Source organism: Alosa alosa, chromosome 1 (assembly GCF_017589495.1).
Source record: "Alosa alosa isolate M-15738 ecotype Scorff River chromosome 1, AALO_Geno_1.1, whole genome shotgun sequence".
Classification (NCBI taxonomy): Eukaryota; Metazoa; Chordata; class Actinopteri; order Clupeiformes; family Clupeidae; genus Alosa; species Alosa alosa.
The window spans coordinates 28,497,436-28,504,130 of record NC_063189.1 but is presented as its reverse complement, the minus strand read 5'-3'; positions in this window follow the sequence as shown (position 1 = coordinate 28,504,130).

The window sequence follows — 6,695 nt, the reverse complement described above, 5'->3', positions numbered from 1 at the left end:
GATAGCTGTTTATTGTCCCTAGGTTTACAGAAACACCTATTTATATTAATACGTAGCCTATGGAGTGCTGCCGACCACTGTTCATTATAAATAAATGCCCGTAAACATATGCATTTGCATACTTGTAACATTTTTAATAATCTCCCATCATGATATTTAACAATAATGAAAAATTTAATTTGAACACCGTCAATGTGAAAATAACTGCACTACGTCAGCAATAAATAGCTAATGTTATCCTTACCATTTCAGTTCGTAAGTCCATCCCATGGCAGAGCAAGGATTTCATGATTGGGCAAGGTTTCCCGGAGACATTGTAGCTGCCCAGAGACATTGTGCATACTTGATAGATGTACCAGTACAACTGCAAATGTGGAAGGTGATAGTTACCAAATATGGGTGGGTGGTTTGCCAAATGATGGAAACTTTTGGAATGTTTTCTCTTTTTTTTTAGCTTATGCCCTCACATTGGAGTCCCGAGTTCAAATACAAAATTTGGTATCAATATGTGACAGTGTTCCTGAGATATGGACGACTTCCTGTTTCGGAGCTTCGCCGCCAATTTCGTTTGGCTGTGACGGGCAAACGATTTCGAAAATCAAAAATCCTTCTGGTAACTTTTGTGAGGCTTGGTCCAAGGATGATGTACGTCAAGTTTCATGGCGTTCGGATCAAATTTGTGACCTGTGAAAATTTAGTTTCGCTTTCTGTTCAATCCAATATGGCGGACGAGCGACACACCCACCTGATGTCATCTTCGCGACCAACTTACACCGGTACTCACCGGACGTTTTAAAGTTGGAACGTTGTCTCTGTCTCAAAGGGCCTAGGCGCTAGAGCTGACAAAAAATTAGGGAGACAGGAAAAATAAAACTTAAGAAGAACAATAAGTGTGCTGCTTTGCAAGCACACTTAATAATGATAATAATAAAACTTAAGAAGAACAATAATAAATAACAGGCACACACCTGATATGGTCGATTTTCTCCAGACTGGAATGCTCAAAAATGCTAAAAATGTACCTGAAACGGTCAGAAGGGTTTGAGGATCTTGAAAACGTGCCCAAAATTCATATTCCTAACTCTATAGAACCAAGATCCTAGCATATGTGGTGAAATTCTGAGCTATGGCCATAAACTTCAATCGAACAGTCGCTGCCTCTGCTCTGCATAAAGGGAGACCCCCGTCGTGTGATCCGGGTTCCCGGAACTGGCTCCTGATAAAATATCTTGCTCCGCCATGTATAATCATTGGTGGGGGGAGCTGAAGTCTGTTGCACCGCTAGATGGGAGAATTTCCCCCAATAATTAACCCATGAAATTACACAATAGCTTTAAGCACTCCAGAAAAAAGGGCACTTTCTCCCTTGGAAGAAAATGTCTCTGACGTCTACAGTATGTGTGCACATGCCTGCTTCTCTCAAGTATAACTGGGCATACTGTATAATTCAAAATATTACCTGTAAGGATTTTTTCAAATAATCCACCCTACGAATTTGGGAAAATATAGGCCTGAGAGTTAGTTATTGAGAGAAGGATGTTCCAAAAGCTCCTTAACATTATGGACAACACCTCACATCCATGGAATGAACTACTGGTCAGACAACAGAGTGTTTTCACCTGGAGGTTGCTTCAACTTCGCTGTAACAAGGACCGTTATTCCTGCCCACTGCCATGACTATTTACAACAACTCCCCTTTGTGCCGTGAGAGAAAAATCTTATGCTGAGAGACAATGCAGTTTACATACAACCTCTTCAACAGATCGAATTGATTTTTTTTTTTACTTGTATGTATGTATGTATGTATGCATATGTATATGTGTGATATACATGCTGCTGTAACATCATAATTTTCCTTAATCTATCTATCTATCTATCTATCTATCTATCTATCTCTCTGCTTTGGTCCAGTTTAAATGGTCTTTTGCAAACCTCAGGCTGGCTCTTCTTTGCTTTCCCATTACTGATGAGACTCTTTTTTTCTTGCCTTGCACAAGAACCTGCCCAGGTTCAGCCCAGAACTGGCCAGTTTTGAACTTTCTGCCCCTCGCGGTGCACTTCACCCCAGCTACAGCTGCAAGGCTAGATATATGATATTTGAATAAGTTGGTGGTCATCCTGGTCATGGAGAGTCGTTTTCGCCCTCTGCTGGTCTGTAGCTGTGTGCCCAATGTCGTGTAGCTTGACATTTTGAGGATGGAAACAACCTGATGCTCACTGTATCTGTCAGTATGATTGAACCTGTCCTTTCCTCTATCAAAACCTTTCCTGCCATCTGTTTTGTTATGTCCCAAGTACTATAGTAAGTGCTTCTACCACCCAGCTGGTCCTATAGGATAATAATGACCACATTCAACTGTGCACCACTGTTCAAGTAGTCATAGAGTACCATGCTGAAATATTAATGATCCTAGTCAAACATCCCATGAACAGCAGCATCTGGAGTTTCTTGAAGTAGTCTCAAACTGTACGCGCACACATTTCCTTTCAGGGCCAAAATGCTCAACCACAATGCCCGATCTGTCTATTCTGTTAAAATGACAGGGCAATTACTTCACAGAATCCCCCTTTGCCCAACTAAGGACAGCAATAGTACTACAAGGAACAATAGTACTCACCCGAAGAGTGCTCTGTGAACTGGGCAATGAACATTTGATCAGTTAGCAAAAAGCATCTGAGAAAAGTTTGGTCTTAAGTCTGAAACTGGCTACAGTTGGGGCAACTTTGGTCTGTCTTTGGGAAAGTTGGTTCTACAGCGAACTGCATAGCAACTAAAAGCTGCTTCACCATGTTTAGTTCTAACAGTAGATTTTACTAACAAGTATTTCTCCTGAGATCTGAGAGGTCTGAAGGTGTGTACTGCTGAAGCATGTCTGCTAGGTAATTTGGTCCCATTCCATTTTGTGATTTATAAACAAGCACAAGCACTTTAAAGTCAATTCTATGACTTACTGGAAGCCAATGCAGGGACTTAAGTATCGGAGTAATGTGGTCAGTTCTTTCAGTTTTCATGAGAACCCTAGCCGCTGTATTTTGTATCATTTGAAGCTGTTTGATAGTCTTTTTTAGCCTGACGAGCCAGACCCACATCAAGATATATGGTCTGGGAACTCACCATTGGCAGTGCTCAATCCGAGGGGCGGGATAAAAAAATAAAAAAATCAGGTTTCTCGGCCAAGTATATTTGAATCCGTGAATTAGTGAACACACAGAGCACACAGTGAGGTGAAGCACAGACTAATCCGGAGCAGTGCAGCGCAGCAGTGAGGGGTTAGAGTGGGTGCCTTGCTCAAGGGCACTTCAGCCTTTCCTACTGGTCGGGGATCAAACCGGCAACCCTCCGGTTATTAGCCCAAAGCCCTAACCAGTAGGCCACAACTAAAATTAAAAAAAAAATGGTTGTCTTTCAAATTCCCTCTGCACACAATAGGATAGCGCTACAACCTATGTGTCCCATGCATTTTTCCACATTATGTTAAGCCCACCCACCGACTCTATACACAATGTGATTGGCCTGACTAGAGTTTGGTTTTTCCAGCTTGCACGCCAACAGTGAGTTGCTAGACTACCCTAGCCTAGAAATCTAGAAATTACATTTGCTGCCAGGGCTAGTCTAGCAACTCTCCGTTGGCTTGTGAGCTCCAGAAATCGAAACTTAATCAGGCCAATGAAATCGTGTATAGAGTCGTTAGGTGGGCTTAACATAATGATTGATGGCAGAGTTGCAACGGTTTGGCTTGAATTCCCTGCTACTTGAAAACAAATAAAATGGATGTTGCTGCTGGCGAACAGTGTGACACGAGTTAAGATTTTATTAAGTTGGCAAACGTTTGAACTAGCCAACTAGCTCCGCTGGTGGGAAACGCATGGGACTCATAGCGCTGCCGCTGGCCTATTGCGTGCAGAGGGAATTTGAAAGACAACTGATTACCAGAGGCGATTCTAGACCTAGAGCTTTGCTGGGGCACAGGCCCCCAACTCCCAATACATTAAAAAAAAAAAATAATAATAATAATAACTGTGCGCGCAATATGAAATAAATGGCTAGCCTGATTTGGACCATCACATATCTCCCCTAGGTCACAGACATCCTCCTCCATACTCTGAATAGTTTTACGTCTAGCCCTCATCATGTCCTCATCCGTTTCTTGCCTGTCTCTCTCCTCCTCCTCCTCCCCCTGCCTGGTACTGGACTGCCCAACCTCTTTCTCCCCTCTCTTCTCCCTCTCTTCGACCTTCTTGTCCTCCTCCAGCACTCTCTCCCTCAATTGTTGTAGCAGCCACTATCCAGCAACATCCAGCAGCCACTTTCCAGCAACATCCTTATTTAAGTTTGTCATTAAACCATTGATCAAATCACAGCACTGGCTATTACCAGCATAAATGTTAATGTTACCGTAAATGTGGGCAAAATTGTCATACCTCCCTCATCCTCCTCACTGTTCCTCTCCCTCTGCCTCTGTTCAGGAAGAATTTTCTGATGTCCATCTCTGAATAGTTTGTCAGAAGGCTATGTTTAGTTTTACAGTAGGACAGCTTCAAAAACAGTATAGGCTACTTTTACAGGACTCTCTACAGTATACGTATACATTACTTATAGGCCTACTTATTAATTGTCCGCATGTGTGCATGCAGCCTACGCATGGTGTGAGTGTGTGTGAGAGTGAGAGAGCACAAGCTGGTAAACTGTTGCTAAATTTAGGCTACAATGACGCTAAGCATTGAAAAACAGATGCTAGTTATGTGGGTAACAGTAACACTCTTTAACAGCGATCAACTTGTCATTTTTTCTGTCAAACAAGTTGTGAATTTGTTGTAACATTAAACAGGGGACGACTTACTCTGTGCTCAAAGTGATGTAATGAGCTCCAGCGGATTCCACAGTGTATGTGTGTGCAGTACAACGAAACACTCGGAAGAATCATGTGAACGATTTTCATTGGTCTTACCCAATCTTACCTAGCTACAGAGGTGCTATTTCCTGATTGGCTATTATGGCCCCTTTCTTTATTCCTTATTTTTTTTTTTTTATTGGCTGGTAAGTGACAGGCTCTGGTCATGATTAAAGCAGGCACGGAGATGCGCTCAGGAATGCCGTTTCCAGCTAGAGCCGCGCTAGAATTTTACTGGGGCACTGGAGACTTTTACTAAGGCACGTGCCCCAGTGAATAAGGTCTAGTGACGCCCCTGCTGATTACCCCGCCCCTCGGACTGAGCACTGCGAACGGTGAGTGCCCAGACCCTACATTTTAATGTGGGTCTGGCTCGTCAGGCTAAGACTACCCTGGCTACAAATTACATTTGCTGCCGCTAGGGTGCGTCTTTTTAGGAAGGCCTGAAAAAAGCCCATTGCAGTAATCAACCCTGCTGAATGCATGAATAAGTTTTTCTAGATCATGTTTTGACATTAGCCATCTAAGTTTGGCAATGTCCTTTGCTTTAAACCCTTTAATATCAAAGAGAGTGACAACCTTAAGTCTTTCCTCATTTTTACCAAATCACTTTAGTTTTTTCTTTGTTCAACTGAAGAATATTTTGAGACATTGTTGATCATGTCCACTGACAAAGAGATTCAATGGGACCATCCTCATTAGGTGATAGAGCTAAGTAAAGTTGGGTGTCATTGGCATAGCTATAATAGGAAATCAGGTAACACTTTACTTCACAGTATTGACATAAGAGTGACATGGCACTGTCATGACACATGAAACCTAATTCTAAACCTAACCCTAACCCTAACCCTAACTTGTTATGACAAAAACCGAATGTCACTTAATAACAGAAGCGTTATGTCATAAACGTTTATGACTTGTTTATGACACGTTCATGACAGTGTCACTCTTACATGGACACTGTCAAGTAAAGTAAAACTTTGTCCAATTGGCAGCATATAGAGGTTGAATAAAGTACTGCCTGCTGGCAAAGTGCTGATTTCAAAACTTTACTGACAAATAGAGACTTTACAAACAGATAACCCTGTCCATTGTAACCAAAATATGGTTTATTTCCAAAGCTTATGTCAGTGAACATGTTAAAGCTACTCCCCACAGTAGGCTGCTTAAAGCAATATAGCGATCATACACAATTTCAAGCCAACAAAATCTCCTCAGGACCGCTAGCTGTCCATTCCGTGAGTAAAAAAAAACACTGTAAAAAAAATGGTCTCTGTACGCAGCCCAGACTCAAAAATGGAAACAAAAATCACCTGCTAATGTCCAAATGCGCCTGCTAAATCTAAGGTTGCTGATGCAACCAAAATTGAACATTTTGGTTATCGGACTAGACAGCGTTTTTGTCGCACACGAAACTCTGCACATCATCACAAACACACCATCCCCACTGGGCACAGCACAGTGGTGAAGCATTATGATGTGGGGATGCTTCTCTGCCCTGGAGGGCTTGTAAAGGTAAAGGGTAACATGAATTTAGCGAAATATATGCAAACACTACAGGAAAATCTGATTGACTCTGTAAAAGAACTACGACTTGGGAGAAGATTTATCTTCCAGCAAGACAATGGCAAAGCATACAGCAAAAAACACACAGAAATGGTTTATTAAGGACAACAAGGTATACGTTCTGGGGTGGCTAAGTCAAAGCCCAGACCTGAATCCTAGAAAATCTGTGGTTGAATTTCAAAAGGGCTGTTCACACCCAATCCACATCCAACCTGACAGAGCCTGAGCAGTTTTGCA